This window comes from Haliaeetus albicilla, chromosome 18 (assembly GCF_947461875.1).
Source record: "Haliaeetus albicilla chromosome 18, bHalAlb1.1, whole genome shotgun sequence".
NCBI lineage: Eukaryota > Metazoa > Chordata > Aves > Accipitriformes > Accipitridae > Haliaeetus > Haliaeetus albicilla.
In genome coordinates this window covers 23,887,400-23,898,524 of record NC_091500.1, presented here as the reverse complement: position 1 = coordinate 23,898,524, position 11,125 = coordinate 23,887,400, and positions in this window count along the sequence as shown.

Sequence of the window (11,125 nt, the reverse complement as noted above, 5' to 3'; positions counted from 1 at the left end):
GGAGTATTTTCCCATTATTCACTCCAGTATAAAATGTTAAAATCAATATGAACAAGAAATGAACAAACAGCATATTATAGTTCCTTTTCTTTAGTTCTTAAATATTTCTGTAGCTACTGTGGTGACAAGCATTATTGGCTTATTATATGTTAATGAAAATGATTGGACTTTTTGGCAGTGGAAAAGATACTAGATCTTGTGAAGGTTAAACATTTTGAGTGGGTCAGTCCTGTAGTTCATGCCATTTGAGCTACTGTCCTCTTAAAGCATTCATTTTATGAGGTTGTTCATTTTGATTTGTTTGATCATGATGTGTAATTTATCATCTTGGTCTGGAAAGTGAAATTCAGCAAGCAAGGTTGCCATTCAAACCAATTGCCCTTTGACCTTCACCTTTCCTTTCTGCTATGATGCAGTGCATGTGCTTAATTTTTCTTTTGTCAAATATGTGCATTTGGGTGAAAAATGTGTTTGTTTTTTTCTCTGCATCTGTTAACATTTTATCCACAGAAGAGGCACATTTCTTACTTGAAATGTGAAATGTAGTTTCAAGGTTAAAATTCTTTGGTTTCTCCTTTGTCTTTCAGTGTTGCTTTGTGAAGAGCACTGTGAATTACACTGGCTTATATCATCTTTTTCCTCAGAGACACCCCCACAAAAAAAAAAAAAAAGCAAGCAGAATGGAAAAGAATCTCCATGTGGATGACCTTGCACATTTTATAGATAACTGCCCCTCTGGGGCTGTATGGTTCAGAGGCATAAAAATGGACAGATTTCAAACTGTAGGAATTCTAGAGAGCCTGAAGTTAAAAAAAAAAAAGAAAAAAAAAAGAAGACAACTCTCATCTACTATGGGCATTCAGCTGTGAAATAATTACTCCACTGACCTCGTTTTACCACTGACATCCATGAGAGCAGAGATTAATCAAGGTTGAATGCTTCTGAAAATCTCACCTTTAGTGTCAGTGAGAAAACCTGCCCATTCCAGATTCCTACTTTGCCTGATACTTTAAGGAACTACCATGAAGACCTATGATAGCCCCTCCAAGGTTGGAGGGGCAAGGAAGGGAGAACAGAAGAGAAAGGATAGGGAGACCTAAGCAATCTTTCCCTCCCTGCACCTACTTAAAAAGTTCTTCAGTCAAAATGCCCCATTCTGCTTGTAAAAGTTAATCAGGGCATTGACTTTATGCCTGAATGTTATTTATGATTATTAATTCTATTTCAAACTGGTTATTATATGTAAATTAAAGCATCACACTCCAAGACAGAAAGTGGTGATGGATTTTGCTGACAGTAGTAGAATGACTAAATGAATGTATCTTTTTATTACCATTTTAATAATATATTGAGCAAAACCTCTGAATACATAGTGGATGTGTCAGAGGCTTTATATAGCAAAAGTTATCACCCTGAAGATAAAGGACAAGACTGCCACCAGGCAAGTGAAAATGTGGCTCCATCTTGTACACATATGAGCAAGACTTATGTTGAGAATAAGTTATAAACTTACTAAAAGGAGCTGGAAAAAGGAGGTGACAAAAGTTCACCTTTTCCATACCCCGTGGAAAGCAGTAGTTGGCTAAATGAAATATGCTAATATTTAAAAAATTCCAAACACTTAGCATGCTTTGTATTTTTCTCATGAAGCATTTCAGCTACAGATAAAAGACATTTGTATGTAAGCAGGAGTTTCCTACTGCATAATGGAGAAGTAATATTCCTATGAATCATGGGTGGGGTTAAGAGTGAGAGCCAAGTATGTGTAACTCCTAGTGAAGAAATGGAAGTCAAGATTACATGAATTGGATCCATGGAGGCAGGCTTCACTCAGGTTAAACATAAAGCCAATGTTGTGTTAAAGTTGTGTTATCTACTGATGTTTCTAGAAGTTAATTTCCTTTCTTAAAGATATCATGTATCAGGACATCATCTTTGATGGGTCTTCCATGTGTTGTCACAACAAAAATTATGAGGCTAGTAAGAGAACAGAATTAGGAGAACTTTGTATGGATTTTAGTTTCATTTTCCTTAAAACAAGTATTCCATAGGGTGGAACATTTTGGCCTACTGTTCTTTGACATCATGTCATAGGATGGAAATATTAATGCAAAGCATTGTTATACTAAGTTAGTGACAATTACTTAAGCAGAAATAGTTAGCAGAAATCTCTTAATTAGAGATTTTCATGTCTTTTCAATAGCTAATCAGAAAAAAAAAACTTTATAATAAGTATTTGTCATATTCTAGCTAGTAATATTTTATATAAATAAAACCAAATACATTAAGGAACAGCTGGAACTGTGTATTCTCTTATTAGTCTACCTTATGCACAGAGTCAAAACCTAGGAAATACATATGCTTAAACAAAGCAGTTGTGTTTTTTATTTTTCCTAGGCTTTAAACCTTGCTTTTCAAATTGGTCCATATTAAAATAATCTGGATGTTTAATTCTCTTAGGGACTTAAGAAAAAATATCTTACTTATAAAGTCACATTTCTGATCTGTAAGTCTGTCTCAAGGGTTAGTTTCATGTTCATTCCTCCTTCCCTTGTTCAGAATGAGCATTTAGTGATATGAAATATAGTACTGCAGAAACCAAAAATATGACATAAATGCAGGGGGTGACATTGATAAATGAACTCATTTTTATATACTGTACTGCAGGGCTAGCAAGCACTATTGAGTGTGCTTTGGGATGGCCCGTTCTCTATATTGGCTTCTCTCTTGTGCTTTTATAAAATATTTGTGTTGCACAAACACGTATGAATTAATTGTCATTGTTTTTCTGGTTTCATTTATTCATCCAATGATTTGAAAATGTTCAAAGATACTGTAATATCTGTTTTCAAAGAGTGCCAACACTTCTAAATGCCATTTTACAAGGCATGCCTTTGTGTGTCTTAAAAGAATATATGGTAGTTTTAAATCTACACATTAGGAGAGCATTTTTTTTTCTTTTTTTTTTATAATTCACAAACACAGGTTCTATCCTTTACTTTATGTAGCCTGTGTAGACTGTTCCAGTTCTATTCCCTCAGCCATGTTATTTATTTCTGCAGACATCATTTCAATCTTATCTTTTGTAGAGGTCACTGGCAGTGGCAGCTTGTCATTTCTGGCATGAATTTGTTTGCACATGTCTAATAGAGTGCTCGTCTTCTGCAAATTTCAGTGGAGGGTCTTCTGTACACTGGCATCTCAGAAATGATGATTCTGGTTATGAAGAGCTGGTTTGGTTTGAAAGCACTAGTTTTCTTCAGTTTTGATTTTTATTTCAGCATGGTTCAGTCTGAATACACTATCAATGAACCAGCAAATTGTGTTTTTGCAGCACCCAAAACAGACTAAGCATTATGTGGGACAGATAGAAAGACAGTCTCCACGATGGACAGGTCTAATCTTTTTTTTTTTTTTTTTTTGGTGCAAAGCAAGCAAATAGTAGGGTGTGTTCAAGTGAGAAAAAAAAATTCTAACAATAAGACCACAATCTATTCCTACTTCAGGTCTCTACATCCTGTTTGGTATGTTGCGGGGTGTGTGTTTATGTGTGGCTACAGTGGTAGTTTGCATATGAACACGTACACACAAACACATACTCACAGTAACACCTGTTTCCTATGCACATACATATATGTGTATGTGCACCTAAATATGTAAAAATTACACAATGTATTTCATGCACATTAGTTGTGCTGATAAAAAAAAAAATAGCTGAGTATCATTCTGAATATAATGGGAACAAGAAGCATTTGCCCAAGATAGAAGCAATATGTCCATCAGCTAATTGATGATATGTCGTGAAGGCAGCAGTTCCTGCATTTGCTGCATTCTAATTTATTGACAGTATTTTGCTTCTCTTAAAAGCAGTGCCTCTTGAGCAAGCTTTCCCCTTGATCCTCAAAGAAAAGGGAGATGCTAATTTGAGGAATGACATGCTGACATTCAGCTGATCACTGATATTGTGTTCTCTTTATGATGCTATGGCTTCTTAATTCCTACGGAGTTCAAAACCCAGGGGAACCTCAGTTCTATTGCCTTTCATAGCAGCAAGGTGCCAAGCTTGCTCCTTCATTGAGCATTGGTTTCTCTTGTTCAGTGAAAACTGTGATCAAAGGATCCCCATACAGGGAAGATACACCTACTCAGCTGTTGCTTCTCCTTGGTCAGCTGTTTCTGCAGAGGCAGCAGTTCTCTGTTCTTGTGAAGTTCCTGTACGCACTGTTGAATACATTTGTTTACACTGTCTTTACTACAGAACTACTATGCCAGTCCGCTGAAGATTCACATAGTTGAAATTCTTGCACAGTCCCCAGCTTATTTTACTAAGATGGTTTTACTCTACTCTTCTTAGCTGACACTGTTTTCATAGGTTTCTTTTCAGATCTTCTTGATATTATACGTTTTTTTGTTGTTGTGGTTGCAGTTTGTTAACATAAACCTTCTGTAATTATCAGCTCCATTTACCTCAGAGAATATCAGTCCACTGCTTTTGACTATGGGATGAATAGATGTCAGGATCTGTAGGATCAGTATCACACCACAAGCCTGACCTCTCTTACAAGTTTCCTACCTCTAATTTGACAAGAATCACTGCTGCTGAAAAAGAAGTAAAATCAACATGTTTCTGGATACTATTTGTAGGGGGTGTAGATGGCAACATTTTGCCAGCGGGGGGGCTGCTGGAGTGGCCTCTGTGAGAAGAGGCATGGGGCTGCCTCATACCAGACACAAATGGTTACAGCTGGGTCCAAAATGAACTTACCACTGGCCAAAGCAGGCCCCAGCAGCCAAGATGGTGGCACCTCCGGGATAACATATTTAAGAATGGGTAAAAACTGCTGTGCGGCACTTGTGAGGGAGCAGAGTGATGAAAAAAAATCATGTTAGAAAAATCCTGATAATGCCATAGTCACAGAAGAAAGAGGGGGAGAAGATGCTCCAGGCACCGTATCAGAGATTCCCCTGCAGCCCGTGGAGAAGACGATGGCGAAGAAGGTTGTTCCCCTGCAGCCTGTGGAGGACCCCATGCTGGAGAAGGTGGATATGCCCTGAAGGGAGCTGTTGCCCGTGGAGAGCCCACACAGGAGCAAGTTTTCTGCCAGGAACTGTGGTTCATGGGAAGGACGCACATAAGAGCAGGGGAAACCACAACCCTTATTCCCCACCCGCCCTGCGCTGCTTGGGTGCAGGGTGAGAAAGTAGAAGAATCGGGAATGAAGGAGTGAAGTTGAACTTGGGAAGAAGGAAGAAAGGTGTTTCAATTTTTGGCTGTTAGTTGGCAATAAATTAAATTAATCTTCCCTCACTCAAGTCTGTTTTGCCTGTGACAGTAATTGATAAGTGATCTCCCTGTCTTTACCTTGACTCAGGAGCATTTCCATCGTATTTTCTCCCTGTGTCCTGTTGCAGAGGGTGAGTGAGACAGTAGCTGCGTGGGGGTCTGGCAGCCAGCCAAGGTCAACCCACCAAACTAGAAATCAACTGAACGGCAAAAGAAATTATGCCTGGGTCATATCAAAGACAACAGAGTGAGTAGACCAAACAGAATAAAATTCAAGTCTTGGTTTTCTAAATGAGGAATTTTTAAACATTAGAGATAAAATTAGTTCAAGAAGACTCGACCCTAAATTTTATTTTCTTTTTACTAAAGTTGTGCATTTTAGTAACATTTTTTTCCTTTTTAGTTTGAAAAATGTGTTTGGAATTTAGTTTTTACAGTTAGCAATTGTAATGTTTTCATTTAGCTTTAATTCAAATCCAATAAAGTTTGGTCAAAAAAAAATAAATCTACTACCCATATCAAAAATATCAATAGCTCATTTCTTCTTCTTTCTTAATTTCCAAATTCAGTCTGATGTAACTCTGCTAACATGTAGAATTAACCCAGATTCATACCCTTAAACAAAGAAGAGAAAGACACATTGTAATCTGATTACTGAGATTTTTTACGTGCATCAATATACGAACTTGAAAAAGGTTGTCATGTAATTGATCATTTTAGATAGGGGCAAAAGAATACAAGAAAATCTGGAAGTCTTTTGAACAAGCAAAAAAAATGTTTGCACTTGATTGGACAAAGAAAATAGGGAACTGCTGTGAAACACAAATAATGCCTTGTATGTATTCTTCACTGGTATTTTCTTTCTATATTATTTCTGATTTTACACCAATTTGTTTGGTTTTATAAGCCAAGAACTGTCAATATCACAGCCTCCACTGAATTCTTTCTTTAATCCTTCTTTTTCACATGTACTGATTCCTATATTCTGCCAATTAAGCATAATAGTGTGTAGGCTTCTTTTTGCATAAGATGAATGCTTCCAAAAGGTGTGGAAAGTAGAAACTGAAATTTTGGGGTTTTGTAGTAATATCACCTAATTTTTTATTTTGCGGAACTACCAATTTTGGGGTTTTTTTTGTGAAGACATTCAATCCCTTCAGGTGTGCTCCTATATGAAATGTACTTTACATTCTGTCATACATTAGCAATTAAAATATGCAAACCTAAGGAAATTTATCTCTGCTAAAAGCCTTTATATTGATTATGCTTTTATGCAACATATAATTTGAAATCTATTATTGAATCATTCAGTTCTCTGATTGCTTTATTATAATTGTTTGTTAAAGTCATTGAATAATAGCAAAATAATTTTCTTTTACTGTGCTAAATGCACTGTCAATTATTTTTCGTGTGCTGGTCAATGTATCTGAAGTTCAGCTATACTAACTTTTAGTATGGAGTGTACATTTTTTTCCCCAAAGTTTGTCACACTTCTAAAAGTATCTCAGTGCTTTAGGATTCTGTATTTTTCTGGACAACAGCTTTGTCCACATTCAGATTTTATAGGGAGAACTGTAGAAGAATAAAAAAGAAAACATCTTGTTCCCACAGTAACAGCTCTGTCTTTTCTGTAAGAAGAACAGCAGTTTCATTAACTGCCTAAATAGCTTACTCAGTGTATACTGAAGGTCAAAAAGTTTTTGTCTGGTTTTGTTTGGCTCATTTCAAAGTCCTACCATATCTTTAAAATTTTCTTTTCTGTTCAGTTTTTACCAGTATAACCTGTGCTGTTTGGGTTCTTCCTCCATGCATCCTTCGTACAATTTACGTTCAAGAGTCACTAGATAAAATTGAGAAAGTATTCTGGAATATGAACACAGAACTCTTCTGTGTCACCTGTAGTTCAAATCTTTCCTATAGGGTCAACTAGTGTTTATATGGTATTCTTTCAGCCATCTAACTTTTGGATTATTGACTGAGCTGTGACCCAGTTTGAAGAACAGGATACATATGCCTAATTTCATTGCTCCTTTTTCCTCAGTTTGTGGCTGTTAGACCAACGTTGATGAAAGCACACTGAAAGATAATTTGTAAAATAAATGAAGAATTTTTTTTTCCTTGAAATATGCATATGGTCCTAGTAATATAAAATATAAAAGTGCAAAAAGTAAATGGAAAATTTGTTCATAATTTTGCTTAGATTTCTTTTTTTTTTTTCTTTTTTAAAAAGACAACACTGGACATGATACTCACTGGCTTTTTGTCTTTTTCCTGAAGGATTAGGCAGCTGTTTGATTCTTTTTTAACTCTTGAGAAACATATGTTTAGAGAGCATTCAGGTAAGTAGCCAATATGCGCTGGAGTCTGTATCCTGAGTCTTAGGCAGTATTTCTTGGACAGCCACCCTAATAACCAGGCTACCATACAGATCACCTTTTTTTCTTTTAAGAGTGGTCAAGCAATTTTTTTCAAGAGATGACTTTAGAATCTGGATCTTGAACTTCCTGTAATATAGTTTTATGTCTAAATTCTGCAGAATTGGACATATAAACAAACAGGTCACACTCAGAATTTCTTATAGTTTATGTAGCTCCCTTCTTGGAATATAGGGATTTCAATTACCCTTCAGAAACCTCTAATTTTTCCCTTAATCATGCAAGACTTCATCTCCTAAATCACCTCGAATCACTCTGTGGTATTAGGTATCTACTTTATGGCATGTGTGTCTAAGGAGAACATCCAAAACACATGGTATCAATCTCTCCCATACTATTTTCATCTGTCTGCCTGCATCTTGCTGTTCACCCAAGCACATTTTTTCACTAAGTTGTCTCACATCTTTTCTTCTGCCTTCACCTCCTGATGTCCTCAAAGAGTGGCCTAAGAAAATCAAGTGTTAGTTTACCCCTTTCACTGGCCTTGTTCCTACGAGTCTGATGATTTCTAGTGACATTCACAGATTATTTGGGCTACTGCTACTACACATGTAAGTCTTGCTTCACATCTGCAATTTTTTTTTTTCAAGCCAAACTATTCTCTTATCTTCTAAAATTATGTGCATAAAATATGAGATTTTAAAATGTAATCCTCTTCACAAAGAGAGGAATATCTAAGGTTAAATGTGGTGGGAAAGGATAGTTCAACAACTGTCGATCAAGTAATTATCAGTGCTGTAGTTTACTAATCCTTTCCTACAATTCCCTTTTTTCAGGGCAGAGGGGAGGGTTCATTCAGGTTTATCGTGAAGCAGAAGTTCTAGTTGTCAATCAGGCTAAATTCTAGGGAAAACACTCAAGTTGCACCAAGTTTAAACACCTAAATTCTACAGATTGATTAAAATGCCTACTCACAATTGCTGTGATCTCTCAGATTGGTCATGCTGGAACATAAAGTTCCTTACGTGGCAAAAGGGCATATAGTCTCTTTTACCATCATTTTGGGAACTAAGTGCCTAAAACCAGAATTCTGACACATGTCTTTGGCCATGTAATTATGGTATGTAATTTTGGACCTGAGTCACTTTAAATAAATCAACAGGTAAAACATCCATAGAAAATCCTGCCTGTTGATGCCGGGCCACTGTGAAGCTAGGAATTCAAATCAGTTGACCAAAGAGAGAATGAACAAGGGGGAGCTTAACACTGACACGGGCATTGACAGTGGGGGCCAGAAACCTCAAATCCAACCCTGTACCTGCTTTAGGGACATGCAGTTCTGTGCAGATAAACAGCACAAAACACTGTAAAATTCACACTTGCAGCCATTAAGGATTAAGTTGTGACATACCTCAGATCTCCTTCAAGAAAAGTTTCTCTTTCTTTGGCATTATGAAACTTGTATTTGCAAGCCCCTTATCATTACAGGAATACCAGTAATACATTGTGGAAACAAGTACCCAGAATAGACAGACAGTCCAATTAATTAATGTTGGCTAGAGCCCTGAGATGAAAATACCACTGCTTCTTCTTTCCTTCTCTCCCAATGCAGATGGAATTATGTTTTGCTTGACTAATTAGCAGAATCTAGATCACATATTAATTCATATAGTGAATGTCTTATCTTTTGTATCTATTAAGTTTGTACAAGAAGGAAGGGTTTAAAGATTTCAATTTTCAGTTGATAAAATGGAAACAATCAGTGTCTATTTAAAAGTTCCCTCTACTAACTATGATTGAATCTATGCAAAAACTTCAGTTGAATTTTTGATTGCATCTATGTAAAATGTATGAAAACTTTATACAGTCTAGTGTCCTGAAAGTTACCTTGTCATCAAGCTATACAATGTCATTTCCTTTACAGACTGCATTGCTTCACATTGGCAGTGATTTGTATGGTTTATAGTTTTATATAGTTTAGGATTTCATATAAGATTTCACAGAATTACAAGGTTTCATACATTTGCTTGAGAAGTATTATATTTTTCAGGTTTATTTTAATAAACTAATAAGAAAATGAATGAATACATTTATATGCAAAACCTGACATGTTAATAATATATATATTTAGATGGATGTTGATATTGATGAATGGATGTTGATAAATAGATATTTAGAGGGATGTTGATGGGAAAATATTTGTTACATTGGATCAAATCAGTAATATATAAAATTAATTCGAACAACTCCTAAAGGCATTCGAAAGGATGTATTAAAACCAAATTTTTTAACCAGAGCAGATCAGGAAGATTGGCCCAAAAAGAAGAAAGGGTGACCTTGTGGGATATATTTGCATAGCAACGTAAATTAATACTTATTAGCTTCTGTGAATAAGCTACAATTAGAGACCTGACATTTAAGAGAGAAGGTGTGACATAATCCTTTGTTTGAAATTCAGGACATTAAATCCATTTAATTTTACACTAGACCTGTGCACTATTTATTGTTTCTGTGAAAAATACTGTCTCTCTACCCATCTTTTTTTGGTGTTTATTTTTGTTAGTGGCCCTATTCAAAGGAGCTATTTAACGTTGGAGTGTGTTCTCAGCTGCAAGAATGGAACAAATAGCCAACTCTGAAGTTGATTTGGATGCTAGCCCTCAAAATGCTCAAATCCATGTCATCTTTAACAGATCAGGAGTGTTTTGCAACATCGCCTTTAGTGAGGCAGTGTGTCTTTGTTACTGTAACGGATCTCTCTTGAATGGGGTCACTGGAAATATCAAAGTACACCAAATTGTCTCAGACACTTGGCAACATACCTTGAGTACAAAAAGAAGCACACTTTATAAAGCATCAGCTCTAAAAGAGTGAGTTTTGCTCTCTGGTCTATGAATGCCTGGGGCTGCATGGACTCTCTGAGGTAGTTATGGTTCAACCCCTGTAGGCAGCCCAGCCTCATCCAGCTGCTCACTCATGCCCACGTAGTTGGGTGGGGGAGAGAACTGGAAAGGTAAAAGTGAGAAAACTCATGGGTTGAGATAAAGGCAGTTTAACAGGTAAAGCAAAAGCTGTGTGCACAAGCAAAGCAAAACAAAGAATTCATTCACCACTTCCCATGGGCAGGCAGGTGCTCAGCCATCTCCAGAAAAGCAGGTCTCCATCACGCCTAACAGTTGCTTGGGAAGATCAATGCTGTAACTCCAGGCGTCCCCTCTTCCTCCTTCTTCCCCCAGCTTTTATCGCTGACCATGACATCATATGGTATGGGATATCCCTTTGGTCAGTTAGGGTCAGCTGGGTCCCCTCCCAGCTTCTTGTGCACTCCCAGCCAACTTGCTGGCGGGGCAGCATGAGAAACAGAAAAGACTTTGACGCTGTGCAAGAGCTGTTCAACAATAACCAAAATATCCCTGTGTTATCAACACTGTTTTAGTCACAAATCCAAAATGTAGCACCAAAGAAG